This window comes from Rattus norvegicus, chromosome 6 (assembly GCF_021556685.1).
Source record: "Rattus norvegicus strain SHRSP/BbbUtx chromosome 6, alternate assembly SHRSP_T2T, whole genome shotgun sequence".
NCBI lineage: Eukaryota > Metazoa > Chordata > Mammalia > Rodentia > Muridae > Rattus > Rattus norvegicus.
This window is the reverse complement of record NC_141539.1, coordinates 146,192,945-146,211,887: the sequence shown is the minus strand read 5'-3', so window position 1 is coordinate 146,211,887 and position 18,943 is coordinate 146,192,945. Positions and strand designations below refer to the sequence as shown.

The 18,943-nt window shown below is 40.2% G+C and overlaps 1 protein-coding gene across 18 annotated transcripts in view; it reads right to left on the bottom strand.

Annotated features, from left to right (window-relative positions):
* Macc1 (MET transcriptional regulator MACC1) overlaps positions 1 to 18,943 on the bottom strand; it is a 79,984-nt gene that overhangs the window by 21,696 nt on the left and 39,345 nt on the right. For 3 of the 18 annotated variants that reach the window (XM_087553602.1, XM_087553603.1, XM_087553604.1), the window contains one exon: positions 8,484 to 8,619. The gene's annotated coding sequence lies outside the window, so the exon portion shown is untranslated. 18 annotated transcript variants of the gene reach the window in all.

Below are 18,943 nucleotides of genomic sequence, written 5' to 3'. Positions count from 1 at the left end.
AGATTGTAGAGCCAGAAGACCAGGAAATATGCTTTGAGATAGTGTCTTTTGTATATGACAGGAAAGCTTTACCTGTGAAATCTCACCAATATGGTATCCTAAACAGATAACCTAACAAAAAGGGAAATTGTATATACTCTAGAATATACATCACAACCACTTGGAAATCCATCTGGCAAAATTTGTGAGAACATTCACAGCCTGGTACCCAGGGATTCCAATTTTACTCAGTTGCTTTTCTAAAGCTCTGTAGGTAACTAAAGAGTGCTGAGGTCTGAAGAAGTCTTGCCCAGGAGGAGCACTCCAACTGGTTATGGTTATCCAGTATCAAATGTTCAACCCTGAAAATATGCATGCAGTAGCATTATACAGACTTAGAATGATATATTGTTATACTTTAAATATATATGTATATGCATATATAGGTAAAAACAATTAATGAAAAACAGACACCATGAATTTGAAAATGAGCAAGGAGGGATATATATGAGAGCTTGAAGGGAGGAAAAGGAAGAGAGAAATGTTATTATATAGTAATCTCAAAAATAAAAAATAATTTTAAAAGGACATTATACATAATGTTCATTAATTATGTGAATACAAACTAAATTTAAACAAAGTATCTTTTACCATATAAATAGAGAAATAAATTATGGTATTTTAATGTAACAGAGTATTCTTCCACAGTTAACACAGATGAATTACAGTTAAAAGTGTAAACATTATGTTTAGGGTTCTCATTTCCTGAGTGAGATTCAGTTCGTGTTACATATAGATTTCTCTTTGCTCCTTAACAGCACTGAAAATGTGTAAAACTCTGATTTTCAGTGGAAATAAGCCTCAAGAGGCTGGAGAGACAGTTATATTTAAAACAGTTGCTGCTCTTCCAGAAGACACAGGTTCCATTCCCTTGTAATGGTTTCCCACTTTAGCACCAGCGCATCCAACACAGCGTTCTGGACTCTACTGTATAGAGCACATGGTTGGTGCAAAGACAGATGCGGGCAAGACACCCATACATACATATAAAAGAAAACTTTTTCAAGCCCAAGTAATAGGACATGACTAACTTGAAAAGGAAGTGAGAATGCCATAGAAAGACTTTCTAATGTTACAGCCAGCACATATACCTGGTTACACAAAATTCCTTCTCTGTCTTAAAGTTCCCAATGTTGCCTCCAAAAGCTGGCCAACATTCCTGCCAACATTTCAGCCATAGTCTTTCTTCTTCTTCCGTCTAATGTGCTGACTATAACTCCTTCAAGTTGACCGTCCTATTCAGCATAATCCTTTAAAGTTATGACTTCTTTTCAAAAGAAGTGTTTTTGGGTGGTGTTGTTTTTCCAGAAATAGTGATTCATGTCTTTAATTCCAGGTCTTGGAGTGTTGAGGCAGTGGGATTGCTGTGAGGTCAAGGCCAGCCTGAACTACACAGTGAGTTAGTTACAAGTCACAGTGAGGTACCAAAAAAAGATATCACTCACTGACAGAAAAAAAAATCTTTAAAAAGAAACTAAAAGCCTTTTCTGGCTTCAGAAAGAGAAAATTGAAAAAGAAAGGGGGAAGAAAAGAAGAGCACAAAACAAAGAAGGATTGGCATTTTTTTAAGACACTGGCAAAAATAACTTTTTCTCTGATCGGGGAAATTACATTGAAAAATTGAGTTAAAAATTGAATTATGCAATATGCAAATTTCTTTGGTCCTCAAGTTTCCTGGCAGCCCTTTAAAAATTCCGTGGTTGGATTTTACCAAGTATGATGTCCAAAGTTAAAAGTCCTTAGCACACCACAGTCTGACAGAGCTCAAGTCCTCTAGAAAGAGATAGCAAACGCTAATTAACAAAGAAAAACAGGTCTTTCTGTGGAAAAGCATTTTTCAGAGAGATAAAGTGCATTTTAAATGAAAAGCCAATTTAGCCATCTTCCTGAGCTCTTTCATTTCTTTTTTGAGGGAAAGAACAACACAGAACAATTTATGTTCCAAGATTCCTTTGACATGAATAACCTTCCAAGTTAAAAAATCTAACCCACTGAAATAAAACAAGAAACCCTTACTCACAGGGAGAGCACTCACAGGACTTTGGACAATTAATATTGTTATGGAAGCACCATGATGACACTTCAGGAAGGCCAGAGCAAGCCCCTTGATGACAGGTTATAGCATCTTGGGAACACAGGCACAGGGTTTGTACTTATAGTTCTTTATAAATTCACTCTTCAATACAGTTATTCCAGTCATCAGCTGTCCCTCAACCTGATTGTTTTAAAGCCCTGTACCAGAGTCACCTGCTGGCCTAATCAAATACAGCCTGCTGGGCTCACCTAAGTGTTGCTGCTGTAAAAAGTCTGGAGTTGTAGCAAGGATTCTGAGACAAAAGTTGTCGGATGATATGTTTGTGGGAGGCTCATGCTGAGAGACACACCGGAAAACTCCAGTGCTTTCCCATCTGGGCTCCAAACTGCTTCCAACAACCTCCTGAAATTCTTCCTATCCAAATCCTTCAGTACACAAAATTCATGGCAGTACTAGATTCTAAATCTGGATTAGAATTTGGACAAGGGGAGAGGTGGAATATGGCAAACAATATGGAGAGGTGGAGTGGCAAAGAGATGAGTGTGCCCATTTCACAGAACAAGTATTGTTTATCCATGGTGGCAAACAACACAACCACACTTATCACCACCTTATGTTTTCTTGCTGTTTTACTTAAGGCAGCTGCTATCCAAAGCAGCTTTGTCCTCAAATATTGTCTAAAGAATCATGAATCTGTGTTTTCTGGAATGGGCAGCTATCAAAAACTCTGTCCACTATCCTCTTTCTTTCTTTCTTTCTTTCTTTCTTCCTTTCTTTCTTTCTTTCTTTCTTTCTTTCTTTCTTTCCTTCTTTCTTTCTTTTGAACACAGGCTTTCTGATGTGCCTTTCATTTATTTATTCTGAATTTTTTCAACCCCAGCCTCCATGTTTTGCTTAAAAAGCTGAGGAGTAAAGTTTTGTCCTTGAAGTATTTTACTAATAGTATATCAGCCCTTAAGTAACTGGGTAAACTGGCCAAATATACAACTTAAATATTCCAAGAGCTTTTTGAGGGAGAAAAGAGTGGGGAGGGGGGTATACAATTTGGTAAACAATGAAAAAACAAAAACAACAACAAACCTGAAAAACAATGCACTTTAAAAGATTTCTTTCCTACCACCTGGGACACCCTGCAGAGGTGAGAGGGACTTGGTCCCTGGAGCCCCATTGTCTAGCTCTGGGCTTGCCTTTTGGTCTTTAAGAGTCTTGCAGGAACCCAAGAGAGTCCTGCCTCTCCATGGATACTTTTGGGGGCACCAAAACTGATCAGCTTGGAGCTCTGCCTGACCCATCTCGTCCTAGTTGGATCTGCCCGCCATCCCAGTTGGGCACATGCAGCTTGTGACACAGCCTGCATAGGTGAGTTGCTCACAGTCCCCTGAGACCTATTGTCCCATTGTCTTGTGGGACCCCAAGAACATCCTGTTTCCCAGTGGAAACCTTCAGGGAGCCCCAAGATTAACCAGTTTGGAACCCTGCTCCACCAATCCTATCCTAGTCAGATCTGCCTGTCATCCCAATTGGGTCTCACCGGGACACATTTTGCAGAATAGGGCCTGCCTGAGGCACAGCCAGCAAAATCCAGTACCCTGACCTCCATTGTCTGGCCCACTGCCCTTGCCACCTTCCCAAGAAGTCCTGCTGCCCCCAGGATTATCCAACCAACACCAGGGAAAAACAGAAGCCTAAAGGACAGAATAAGAACATAATCAATAAGACCCAGAGCAATATGGTGCCACCAGAGCCCAGCTATCCTGCTACAACAATCCCTGGATAGCCTAATGAAACCGAAGCACAAGAAGAGGATCTCAAATGCAATCTTATAAAGATGATAGAGGCCATTAAATAAGACATGAATAAATCTCTTAAGGAAATACAGAAAAATACATTCAAACAGGTAGAGGGATTAAAAGAAGAAGCAAACAAATATAAAGAATTACAAGAAAATACAATGAAACAGGTGAAGGATATAAATGAAACTGTTTAAGACCTGAAAAAAGAAATAGAAGCAATAAAGAAAACACAAACCAAGAATCATTCTTACTTCAAAAGTCTGTAATCCACAAAATTGGAAAATCTAAATGAAATGAATTATTTTCTAGGTAGATACAAATTACCAAAATTAAATCCAGATGAGGTGAACTAAATGGATAGTTCCTATAACCCCTAAGAAAAGAGAAGCAATCATTAAACGTTTCCCAACCAAAAAAGCCATGGGACAGACAGTTTTAGTGCAGAATTCTACCAGACTTTCAAAGAATAATTAATGCTAACACTCCTCAAATTATTCCACAAAACAGAAATAGAAAGAACCCTGCCAAATTCATTCTATGAGGCCCCAGTCAGCCAGATAAACCACACAAACAATAAACAAAGAAAGAGAATTTCAGACCAATTTCCTTTATGAACACTGATGCAAAATTATTAAATAAAATACAAACAGAATCCAAGAACACGTAAAAAACATTGTTCACCACCATCGAGTAGACTTCATAGCCCGGTATGCAGGGGTGGTTCAATATATGAAAATCCATTAACATAATCTACTGTATAAACAAACTGAAAGAACAAAACCACATGATCATCTCATTAGATGCCAAAAAAATGTACAAAATCCAACAGCCTTCAAGATAAAAAAGACTTGGAGAGAGCAAGGATACATAGCATCAGAGGTAGAAGGAAGGAGGGAACTAGGTAGAAGAAGAGGGGACAGAGAGAGGAGCAGGGGTGGGGTGGGGGAGGGAGAGGATTTGTAGGGAGAGCAGAAAAGAGAGAAGAGATATTGATCAGTGGTCAAGGGTTGGCAATTTCTAGGACTTGTCAGAGACCTGGGATGTGGAAAGGCATCAGAGGGTCTATGGGGGTGACTCTAACCGAGAATCCTAGCTGTAGCCAGTCAGCACTCCCAGTGGAGGGATAAGGACAGCAACCCACCCACAAAACCTTCCACCCAAGGTGTGTCCTGTCTACAAGATGTGCAGGGACAAAGAGCAGAGACTGAGGGAATGGGCAGCCAATTACTGCCCCTAATTGAGGGCAAGAACTGATCCCTGACACTTTTATTGATACTGTTATGCTTGCAGACAGAAGCCTAGCATAACTGTCCTCTGAGAGACTCCACCCAGCAGCCAATGGAAAGAGAGGCAGAGACTCACACCCAAACATTAGATGGAGCTCAGGGAATTTTACAGAAGAGTTGGGATTGAGGGACCCAAAGATGACAGGGACTCCATAGAAAGATCAACTGAGTCAAATAACCTAGACACTAGGGGGCACCCAAAGACTGAATCACCAACCACAAAGTGAGCACAAGGTGGGCCCAGGTCCCCTGTACATATGTAGCAGATGAACAGCTTGGTCTTCACGTAGGTCCTTCAACAACTGGAGCAGGGGCTGTTACTTGCCTGCCTGCCTGCCTGTGGACCTCAACCCCGTGCCTCTAAATGGACGGCTTGTCTGGCCTTAGTGGGAGAGGATGCGCCTAGTTCCAGAGCAACTTGATATGTGTTGGAGGGAAGTTGTTAGTGGGGGGCTGACACCCAGATTGGGCCTTCCCCTTTTAAAAGAAGATACTGGAGATGGAACATTCTAGACGTGCTCTTGCATTAAACTAACCCCAGCTCTTTGAAATGTTTACAGAGGTCTTTACATAGTGAAAATAATTATGTGGTCTTTTTATAGTGAAAATCGGTACTATAGGAACCAGAAGGCTCCAGGTATCTTCAATAGTCTGAATATCTTAGGTCCCGTGATTTCCAAAGACCTGTATTTTATTTAGTTCTTTCCATGGTGTGTTATGTGGTATTAAAATATAAATATGTCCATGTCAGCTACCACTTTTAAAAATAGCAACAAACTCTAAAATGTCAGGAAAGAACCTGATGGACTAATAGACTTCTTTTACTTTTAAAAGTCAAACCTGTCCAAATAATATTACATTACCATGCAAACACAAGTGGTAGAGAGGACCTGACAGGCACACAAAGGAATCACTGTCACTGAAGACACTCACTAGTATGTTAATGGTCTGTATGCTGATGAAAATGTGACCTTCTAAGATGTCACCCTTAGGGAACATTCCGGTGGATATGTATATACCCCAACACCAGCTATGGTGTAGCTCCAGTATTTGTTATCTCTGATCACTCTAAGCAAACATTTAATAGGCTGACAGCCTGACAGCAAATTCCAGCAGTCGCTTTAGATGATTATGTGGGGAGGGCTGCTGTTAATTGGTTTAATAAAAGAGAGTAATTTCTATGATGTCTCTAGCACTAGTAGCTCAAATCATTTCATCAATATATTATCTTGCTAATATCACTATGCCAGGTGCGGCACTGATCATTTGTTTATATTTTATTAAACTTTCGTCATTGGCATAACTTAAGTTCAGGGAAATTATAAAAATTCTGCAACATAATATCATATTTCCATATGTCAGATACAGAGAACCAATAGGCTGGAATCAGCTGTGCCTCCAGCTTCATGATATAACCAAGAAACAGCTCCATAATCTTCATTACTGAAGGTAAATTATCAAGAACAGATACGCAAAAGAAATACCTAAAAAATTTTAAACAGCGCTCATGGGCATGTGACCTCTTGTCCAGTTGCAGCAGACCCCGTTTTCACAAGGCCCTTTGCTTAATAGAAATATCTTCTAGAAGATGTATTATATTTTGGACAAGAGGTCATCAAAGTGACCAAACATATGGAAAACAACTTAAGGAAATACTTATTTTGAGCTCATAATTTTAGAGGCATCAACCCATGATTAGATGGTTTTGTTGCTCTTAGGCCTATGATAAGCAGAAGCATCATAGTGGAAGGGTATGGGGTAAGAAGCTCTCACATCATGGTAGCCAGGAAGCAGACAGAGATAGAGAGGAAAGATCCAAGATAAAATATAGTCTTCAAAGATACTCTCTTGATAACCTACTTCCTATTCCCATCCCCTAGTAGTCCAGCTTGGGTAAGACAGAACTCTCATGATCCAATCACGTGTTGGAAGTCCATCAGGTGGCAAACAAACCTTTATTAAACACATGAGCCTTTGGGGAGGTATTTGATATTCAGATCATAACAAGGCTCTATATGTTCCTAAAACATTGTCAACCATGAAATTATCCTGGTCCACAAGCCAGGAAGTGTTTATCCTTCAGAACCAGATATAGAGCTGAATTTACAAGTGGCCATGAAAAGGGAGAAGAAGCATTGCTATGAATGAAAAAAACATGTTTTACTATCAATGAAAGCAGTTGTAGAGAAGCCAAGTATGAGTGTATGGCTAAAGTTGATCACTAGCAGGTTTACTAGTAAAGCGACTACTGTCTGGCTGTGAATTGCACCAGAAGGAAAGAGTTGTGGAAACAATGCTACTTATTTCCATTAACTCCACCAGTGTAGAAAATTATTGTTATATACCAGCAAATATCATCATGGCTTAGAGTTTAAGATGAATAGCAAACATGGCAAAAAGATTTATTATGTAACGAGTCAGACATCAGCAGGTTTGGAAGCCACTGAGGTTTGCCTCCTCTTTCATTATGAGCTTTACAACATCTTAATATTTTAAAGTACCAAGGGGGAAATATCAAAGGTTTACTGAAGTAAATAAATAAATGCAAATTAATAAAACATGGCACATTTTAAAAGTTCAGAGCATGGTACATGAGTAGTCAATATAGTGTTGCAGACAACTGGTAAAATGTACATTGTAAAACAGTAATCTTATAACGTTAGGTTAAGGATATAATTGTCCACGGATATTTGTTATTTTAATTTTATCTACATTCAAGTAGGTTCATTTTACATGGCTATGCATATGTACATGTGCCCATACACAATTCTTTGGCTCAAAAGTATTTTGAGAATATTTACAAATATTCAAATAACAAAGTTTAAACATAGGAGTGTATATTATTCTAGGGTAAAAATATTAAAATAAAAACAAGTAAAAGGATAAATTAGAGGTGACATTTGCAGAAAGTTGGTCAAAAGATCAAAGTACAAATATTTTCAAACTCTGTGCTGTGGGTTCCAGTTTACTTAGCAGCAGTGATCTAGAAATGGGACTTTCCTTGTTAAAGTGACTACATTAGAAAAACACTATTATGTCCAAGGTTTCCAGTGAGCATGTGTTTCAAATCACTTTGCACAGCATTATTGGGAAGGAAGAGGAGTTAGAAGCATCATCTACTGACAACAGCTCCTCACAGCTATGTCAACAACATAACCACTTCCCTGAACTCTCTTGATACATGCCAATGCCATCATTTTACCCAGGGCCAGTTCTGTAGGGTAAACAGCTCTCTGCCTCCAATTCAAGGTATGCACACAATCAGTCCCAAAATGAGAAGAAATGCAATGTGCCTACCTAGTGAGCCCCAGAGGGCACAGCATTTCTCACCTGAATTTCTGTTGACAGGCTTCAGATTAAACAGAGAAATTCTGATTCATATGTCCTGAGCAGCTTTCTTCCGAGAATGTAAAAGTTACTCAATCACAAACTTGAACAGACGGTGTCTCTATATTTATATACCATCCTAGGAAATAGGCTGCAGAGTTAGCCACTGTGGAAAGTTGTTAATAGTTTGCTACCATTAACATAGGACACTTCCAACACCCTATTGCTCAAGACTACCTTTAAGTATTCGGTATTTCTAACAACCTCTTGGGAATGAATTAGTCCAGAACTGGGCTAGCTGAGATAAGGCTTGAGTTGACATAATTGTTGGTCTTAAGACATGACTCCTTTCTACTGCACCCCACCCCAACACATGCCACTCAAGAGAAATATTCTGGGTTGTATTTTTCTAAAGGTACACAGATCAACTCAAAAGGGCTGAACCCAAAGTGAGATTTACAATGTAACTAATGAAGCTTCAGGCCCTCAAATTCCAAGGAACTCAACCTGCGTCAGAGTTTGTTTTCTTATTTGCTTCAAAACATCCGTGCCAGTAAATCACAAGCCCTTCCTGGTTGTCCGTGAGCAATGTTTTTGCTGTTCTGTTTTGACACCCAAATAATCCATTTTGAAAAATCACAAAGGATTTGGAGCCAGAATTCTCCAGTTTCAGACCTTTGCATACACATTTGTGAAACAATAAACAGTTACAGTCTCCGTGTATTGTCTGTGGAAAGACAGACCACTACTTTTATTGTTTTTTTTTTTAATGATTTCATAGTTTTGTCAGGTTACCTAAGGGATTAAATGAAATGTTACATTAAAGTAGCTAGGTTACAGGATCCATCTTCTTTTCTTCTACTTCTCTGAATTATTTAGGGGAAAAAGTTAGAAAGAACTTGGAGAAGTGGTTGGCTCCACAGTGGCTTCTGACAGAGGTGGCTTGAGAATCTGTCCTCCCTCCCTCCCTCTCTCCTTCCCTACTTTACTGAGAAACAGAAACACTTGCCAATTAGTAATGTCTTGGAACTCTATGTTATCTCTTCTCCATATTCACATACAGGTTTACCGTCTGCTGCCACTATTTCTGCCAAAAAGATGGCCTGGATTTAGGACAACAGAGGTTATATATATGACTGAAGTAGAAGGAACATTGCCATTGTAATTAAAGGTATAATTTTAAATGTAAATACATAAAATATCCAATAAAAATAAAATAAAATAAAATAAAGGTATAATTTTGAGTCAAAAATGAATGAGTTTGCTAGCCTCAGCACCAATTTTCTCATATAGAAAAGAAAGATAAAATACTTTAAATTGCAAATTAAAATTTTTAAATAAAAATTAAATATTATGAAGTTTCAATCAAAAAAACCCAGGCACTGCTTAAAATGATTTTCTTTTTATTTTTAGCACATCTGTGCCAATTCTAATTGTGTTTGGAGTCCTGCAATCCAGGCAGGTCTGAAATTTGCTATGTAGAAAAGGATGACCTTTAACTCCTAGTACTCCTGCCTCTGTCACCCAAGTCTTAGAATTTCAGGTAAGTACCACCATACCTGGCCTTAAATGTGATGGTTTTAAACAAGAATGATAAGAGGTTAGAAACATTGTATTTAAAGAGCATTGGAAAGTAGGAGCCTGAACAGTAGCTCAGAGGTAAAGTGCTTACTGACATGATAAAGGCTCAGAGTCCTATCCCTACTGCTGTGAAAAAACACCAGAAAGTAGAAATAAGGAGAAACACTGTGTAGATTGTTAAATCTATTGTTCAATCTGACTGCAGCTCTTGCATCTCCTTGGAAAGGGTAATTTAAAATATTGTTATAATTAGAATTTATCAGTACTTTTACAATAAAATTTAATGGCTTTCAGCCTATTCTTGCTCCATTGTTAATGTATGAAATTAATCAGAGTCCCAGAAGCCACAGAAACATACTCTCAGATCAAAATTTTGTGTATACCCAGTTAAACATAATGTATTTTAAAATATACAAGTGTATAAATTATAACTAAATTAAATATATTTATAAGAGAAATGGAAAAGCAAATGCAAAGGAAATCCTCAGAACTCAATCATCATAATCATCCTTCAATATTTCTCTTTCATAAAATCAACTTAAAACTTGAAGTTACTAAGCAGCCCAAAGCCATTATGAGCTTTTGTAAGCGGGAGCATCCATCTGTCCATACAATTTTCACTTCAAGGCAAAGGAACATTGTTCTCTGCTGAGATCCTTTGCTATTCTGTGGAGCTGGTAGTCAGGCACCATCAGAGGCTACTGGAGGGATGGCTAGAGTTTTGTGCACAGCACCACCTGGTGCCTGCTCAGGGTGTTTCTAGAGAGCAGTGCTAAGGTTCTACACCATTCTTGCTTGCTCCCTGGCCTCTCTGGATACCATTGTATAAAACACTGACTCTCAACCATTCCTCTGCATGAAAATCAAATTTGGAGCTTAAAAATTTACAGAAGGCTAAAAAACCACACACACACACACACACACACACACACACACACACACACACACGCTCACACACACACGCTCACACACACACTCCCTCTGCCTGCCTGTCTGTCTGTCTGTCTGTCTCTCTCTCTCTCTCTCTCTCTCTCTCTCTCACACACACACACACACACACACACACATCTGTGGAGGTCCTGTTACACAAAGAATAATAAGAGCACTAAATCATAATATGAGGTGCTGAGAATATGGCTGTTTTATTTGTTTTGTCTTACATAAGCACATTGCTGGGTATATAAAATAAATGGCAGTTCAAATGGATATTCTTTCAAGACAATAGTTCGCTGGCCAAGAGACCTATTGGGAGCATGTTATAGACATAGCATTTAAATATTGTAAAGGAGAATCTTGATTCCTGTATGACATGAGCATCCGCCAAGATGCACATGATTTCTGCTCTAAGCTTTAGAGACAATTACTTTGTCCTTAAGAATGGTATTTTGAGATCCAGTATCTCCTTGTTTTCTCTCAGACTTAGAAATATAAAATCTAGACAGAAATATAAAGTGTGGTTTTTTTCATAAAACCTTAGTTCACAAAAATAATTAGGTAAAATTATTTCTTGTGGTTCAGGTGGAATTTTATAGTTCAGCACCAAAGTAAATTGATGATAAAGACTGAGATGAGCTACTCATATTTACCCACCATTACTCATTTCACAGGCCTCTGACACACAGGCGATCTGATTCATCCTAACATGCCATCGTAGCCCATCATTCAGGTCATACAAGAGACGCTGCTGTTAGCTTGCTTCAGGACTGACGAGGACAGCTGAGATTAGCACTTTTGGTTTAGTTGAAAATAGAAAATAGCCCTGAATGTGGGGCTAAATGAACTCTATTATTTTTTGAAGAGTAATTGTGTCACCTGAACATGTGTAAAATGGATAATTACTCCCTTTTAATAACAGGCGAATTTTAGAAACTGACAGACTCGAGGAATTGGACATGTGATCAGGTGAAGGAAAAAGCAGCACGGGCTGAGCACAGCAGTGTGACTTCTGCAAGCAGGGAGTGCCTGAGTCAGCTTTGGATCCTAATGCTCGCCAGGACTCATGAAGTAAGCTCTTAGCAACATTGATGGAATGGTTCAAAGTAAATAATGCACACTTGCAATGTATGTCAAAACATAGAAGACTATTAAACGGGACTTGCCAGAGAGCTAGATCTGTAATAATCATGGTGAGGCCTCTCCTATCTAAAATGAACAGAACTCGCTTCAAGGAAGAAATATAAGGAAATCATTCCAAATATTTTAAGTTAAAAGACAGTGAAACTCTCCTTCTTTAAAAGGGGAACAAGAATACCCTTGGCAGGGAATAGGGAGGCAAAGATTAGAACAGAGGCAGAAGGAACACCCATTCAGAGCCTGCCCCACATGTGGCCCATAAATATACAGCCATCCAATTAGACAAGATGGATGAAGCAAAGAAGTGCAGACCAACAGGAGCCTGATGTAGATCTCTCCTGAGAGACACAGCCAGAATACAGCAAAATACAGAGGAGAATGCCAGCAGCAAACCACTGAACTGAGTAAGGGACCCCCGTTGAAGGAATCAGAGAAAGGACTGAAAAAGCTGAAAGGGACCGGTGGATCCCGGACCGCAGCAGCTCTCTGCTCCCAAACCCCGTGGGAGAGAGACCTCACCGCCTGATCAAGTGGGCACTCCTGAGGCTGCAGAGCGGAAGAGACCACCAACACTGCCCACCCCTGCCCACATCCCTGGCCCAAGAGGCAACTGTATAAGGCCTCTGGGTTCCCGTAGGGGTGGGCCCAGGAGCGGCAGGACCCCTGCCTGAGACACCGCCGGAACCTGAAGGAAACAGACCGGATAAACAGTTCTCTGCACCCAAATCCCGTGGGAGGGAGAGCTGAACCTTCAGAGAGGCGGACACACCTGGGAAACCAGAAGAGACTGCACTTTGTGCACATCCAGGCGCCAGAGGAAAACACCAAACGCCATCTGGAACCCTGGTGCACAGAGGCTCCTGGAAAGAGCGGCGCAGATCTTCCCGGTTGCTGCCACAGCGGAGAGGACTTAGGCAGTACCCCACGAGCAAACTTGAGCCTTGGAACTGCAGGTAGGACCAACTTTCCCCTGCAAGAAACCTGCCTGGTGAACCCAGGACACATAGAGGCAAAATTCCTCTAAGGCCGGGCACTTCCTGTGTTTACCGGAAGTCCCACACCGGCGGATCCCGGACCGCAGCAGCTCCCTGCTCCCAAACCCCGTGGGAGAGAGACCTCACCGCCTGATCAGGTGGGCACTCCTGAGGCTGCAGAGCGGAGGAGACCACCAACACTGCCCACCCCTGCCCACATCCCTGGCCCAAGAGGCAACTGTATAAGGCCTCTGGGTTCCCATAGGGGAGGGCCCGGGAGCGGCAGGACCCCTGCGCCTGAGACACTGCCGGAACCTGAAGGAAACAGACCGGATAAACAGTTCTCTGCAACCAAATCCCGTGGGAGGGAGAGCTGAACCTTCAGACAGGCGGACACGCCTGGGAAACCAGAAGAGACTGCACTCTGTGCACATCCAGGCGCCAGAGGAAAACACCAAACGTCATATGAAACCCTGGTGCACGGAGGCTCCCGGAAGGAGCGGCACAGATTTTCCCGGTTGCTGCCACAGCGGAGAGGACTTAGGCAGTACCCCACGAGCAAACTTGAGCCTTGGAACCACAGGTAGGACCAACTTTTCCCCTGCAAGAAACCTGCCTGGTGAACTCAAGTCACAGGCCCACAGGAAGAGCTGAAGACCTGTAGAGAGGAAAAACTACACGCCCGAAAGCAGAACACTCTGTCCCCATAACTGGCTGAAAGAAAACAGGAAAACAGGTCTACAGCACTCCTGACACACAGGTTATAGGACAGTCTAGCCACTGTCAGAAATAGCAGAACAAAGTAACACTAGAGATAATCTGATGGCGAGAGGCAAGCGCAGGAACCCAAGGAACAGAATCCAAGACTACATGGCATCATCGGAGCCCAATTCTCCCACCAAAGCAAACACGGAATATCCAAACACACCAGAAAAGCAAGACCTAGTTTCAAAATCATATTTGATCATGATGCTGGAGGACTTCAAGAAAGACATAAAGAACTCCCTTAGAGAACAAGTAGAAGCCTACAGAGAGGAATCGCAAAAATCCCTGAAAGAATTCCAGGAAAACACAATCAAACAGTTGAAGGAATTAAAAATGGAAATAGAAGCAATCAAGAAAGAACACATGGAAACAACCCTGGACATAGAAAATCAAAAGAAAAGACAAGGAGCTGTAGATACAAGCTTCACCAACAGAATTCAAGAGATGGAAGAGAGAATCTCGGGAGCAGAAGATTCCATAGAAATCATTGACTCAACTGTCAAAGATAATGTAAAGCGGAAAAAGCTACTGGTCCAAAACGTACAGGAAATCCAGGACTCAATGAGAAGATCAAACCTAAGGATAATAGGTATAGAAGAGAGTGAAGACTCCCAGCTCAAAGGACCAGTAAATATCTTCAACAAAATCATAGAAGAAAACTTCCCTAACCTAAAAAAAGAGATACCCATAGGCATACAAGAAGCCTACAGAACTCCAAATAGATTGGACCAGAAAAGAAACACCTCCCGTCACATAATTGTCAAAACACCAAACGCACAAAATAAAGAAAGTATATTAAAAGCAGTAAGGGAAAAAGGTCAAGTAACATATAAAGGCAGACCTATCAGAATCACACCAGACTTTTCGCCAGAAACTATGAAGGCCAGAAGATCCTGGACAGATGTCATACAGACCCTAAGAGAACACAAATGCCAGCCCAGGTTACTGTATCCTGCAAAACTCTCAATTAACATAGATGGAGAAACCAAGATATTCCATGACAAAACCAAATTTACACAATATCTTTCTACAAGTCCAGCACTACAAAGGATAATAAAGGGTAAAGCCCAACATAAGGAGGCAAGCTATACCCTAGAAGCAAGAAACTAATCATCTTGGCAACAAAACAAAGAGAATGAAAGCACACAAACATAACCTCACTTCCAAATATGAATATAACGTGAAGCAATAATCACTATTCCTTAATATCTCTCAATATCAATGGCCTCAACTCCCCAATAAAAAGACATAGATTAACAAACTGGATACACAACGAGGACCCTGCATTCTGCTGCCTACAGGAAACACACCTCAGAGACAAAGACAGACATTACCTCAGAGTGAAAGGCTGGAAAACAATTTTCCAAGCAAATGGTCAGAAGAAGCAAGCTGGAGTAGCCATTCTAATATCAAATAAAATCAATTTTCAACTAAAAGTCATCAAAAAAGATAAGGAAGGACACTTCATATTCATCAAAGGAAAAATCCACCAAGATGAACTCTCAATCCTAAATATCTATGCCCCAAATACAAGGGCACCTACATATGTAAAAGAAACCTTACTAAAGCTCAAAACACACATTGCACCTCAAACAATAATAGTGGGAGATTTCAACACCCCACTCTCATCAATGGACAGATCATGGAAACAGAAATTAACCAGAGATGTAGACAGACTAAGAGAAGTCATGAGCCAAATGGACTTAACGGATATTTATAGAACATTCTATCCTAAAGCAAAAGGATATACCTTCTTCTCAGCTCCTCATGGTACTTTCTCCAAAATTGACCATATAATTGGTCAAAAAACGGGCCTCAACAGGTACAGAAAGATAGAAATAATCCCATGCGTGCTATCGGACCACCACGGCCTAAAACTGGTCTTCAATAAGAATAAGGGAAGAATGTACATATACGTGGAAATTGAACAATGCTCTACTCAATGATAACCTGGTCAAGGAAGAAATAAAGAAAGAAATTAAAAACTTTTTAGAATTTAATGAAAATGAAGGTACAACATACCCAAACTTATGGGACACAATGAAAGCTGTGCTAAGAGGAAAACTCATAGCGCTGAGTGCCTGCAGAAAGAAACAGGAAAGAGCATATGTCAGCAGCTTGACAGCACACCTAAAAGCTCTAGAACAAAAAGAAGCAAATACACCCAGGAGGAGTAGAAGGCAGGAAATAATCAAACTCAGAGCTGAAATCAACCAAGTAGAAACAAAAAGGACCATAGAAAGAATCAACAGAACCAAAAGTTGGTTCTTTGAGAAAATCAACAAGATAGATAAACCCTTAGCCAGACTAACGAGAGGACACAGAGAGTGCGTCCAAATTAACAAAATCAGAAATGAAAAGGGAGACATAACTACAGATTCAGAGGAAATTCAAAAAATCATCAGATCTTACTATAAAAACCTATATTCAACAAAACTTGAAAATCTTCAGGAAATGGACAATTTCCTAGACAGATACCAGGTATCGAAGTTAAATCAGGAACAGATAAACCAGTTAAACAACCCCATAACTCCTAAGGAAATAGAAGCAGTAATTAAAGGTCTCCCAACCAAAAAGAGCCCAGGTCCAGACGGGTTTAGTGCAGAATTCTATCAAACCTTCATAGAAGACCTTATACCAATATTATCCAAACTATTCCACAAAATTGAAACAGATGGAGCCCTACCGAATTCCTTCTATGAAGCCACAATTACTCTTATACCTAAACCACACAAAGACCCAACAAAGAAAGAGAACTTCAGACCAATTTCCCTTATGAATATCGACGCAAAAATACTCAATAAAATTCTGGCAAACCGAATTCAAGAGCACATCAAAACAATCATCCACCATGATCAAGTAGGCTTCATCCCAGGCATGCAGGGATGGTTTAATATAAGGAAAACCATCAACGTGATCCATCATATAAACAAACTGAAAGAACAGAACCACATGATCATTTCATTAGATGCTGAGAAAGCATTTGACAAAATTCAACACCCCTTCATGATAAAAGTCCTGGAAAGAATAGGTATTCAAGGCCCATACCTAAACATAGTAAAAGCCATATACAGCAAACCAGTTGCTAACATTAAACTAAATGGAGAGAAACTTGAAGCAATCCCACTAAAATCAGGGACTAGACAAGGCTGCCCACTCTCTCCCTACTTATTCAATATAGTTCTTGAAGTTCTAGCCAGAGCAATCAGACAACAAAAGGAGATCAAGGGGATACAGATCGGAAAAGAAGAGGTCAAAATATCACTATTTGCAGACGACATGATAGTATATTTAAGTGATCCCAAAAGTTCCACCAGAGAACTACTAAAGCTGATAAACAACTTCAGCAAAGTGGCTGGGTATAAAATTAACTCAAATAAATCAGTTGCCTCCTCTATACAAAAGAGAAACAAGCCGAGAAAGAAATTAGGGAAACGACACCCTTCATAATAGACCCAAATAATATAAAGTACCTCGGTGTGACTTTAACCAAGCAAGTAAAAGATCTGTACAATAAGAACTTCAAGACACTGAGGAAAGAAATTGAAGAAGACCTCAGAAGATGGAAAGATCTCCCATGCTCATGGATTGGCAGGATTAATATAGTAAAAATGGCCATTTTACCAAAAGCAATCTACAGATTCAATGCAATCCCCATCAAAATACCAATCCAATTCTTCAAAGAGTTAGACAGAACAATTTGCAAATTCATCTGGAATAACAAAAAACCCAGGATAGCTAAAGCTATCCTCAACAATAAGAGGACTTCAGGGGGAATCACTATCCCTGAACTCAAGCAGTATTACAGAGCAATAGTGATAAAAACTGCATGGTATTGGTACAGAGACAGACAGATAGACCAATGGAATAGAATTGAAGACCCAGAAATGAACCCACACACCTATGGTCACTTGATTTTTGACAAAGGAGCCAAAACCATCCAATGGAAAAAAGATAGCATTTTCAGCAAATGGTGCTGGTTCAACTGGAGGGCAACATGTAGAAGAATGCAGATCGATCCATGCTTATCACCCTGTACAAAGCTTAAGTCCAAGTGGATCAAAGATCTCCACATCAAACCAGACACACTCAAACTAATAGAAGAAAAACTAGGGAAGCATCTGGAACACATGGGCACTGGAAAAAATTTCCTGAACAAAACACCAATGGCTTATGCTCTAAGATCAAGAATCGACAAATGGGATCTCATAAAACTGCAAAGCTTCTGTAAGGCAAAGGACACTGTGGTTAGGACAAAACGACAACCAACAGATTGGGAAAAGATCTTTACCAATCCTATAACAGATAGAGGCCTTATATCCAAAATATACAAAGAACTCAAGAAGTTAGACCGCAGGGAAACAAATAACCCTATTAAAAAATGGGGTTCAGAGCTGAACAAAGAATTCACAGCTGAGGAATGCCGAATGGCTGAGAAACACCTAAAGAAATGTTCAACATCTTTAGTCATAAGGGAAATGCAAATCAAAACAACCCTGAGATTTCACCTCACACCAGTGAGAATGGCTAAGATCAAAAACTCAGGTGACAGCAGATGCTGGCGAGGATGTGGAGAAAGAGGAACACTCCTCCATTGTTGGTGGGATTGCAGACTGGTAAAACCATTCTGGAAATCAGTCTGGCGGTTCCTCAGAAAATTGGACATTGAACTGCCTGAGGATCCAGCCATACCTCTCTTGGGCATATACCCAAAAGATGCCTCAACATATAAAAGAGACACGTGCTCTACTATGTTCATCGCAGCCTTATTTATAATAGCCAGAAACTGGAAAGAACCCAGATGCCCTTCAACAGAGGAATGGATACAGAAAATGTGGTACATCTACACAATGGAATATTACTCAGCTATCAAAAACAACGAGTTTATGAAATTCGTAGGCAAATGGTTGGAACTGGAAAATATCATCCTGAGTGAGCTAACCCACTCACAGAAAGACATACATGGTATGCACTCATTGATAAGTGGCTATTAGCCCAAATGCTTGAATTACCCTAGATCCCTAGAACAAAGGAAACTCAAGACGGATGATCAAAATGTGAATGCTTCAC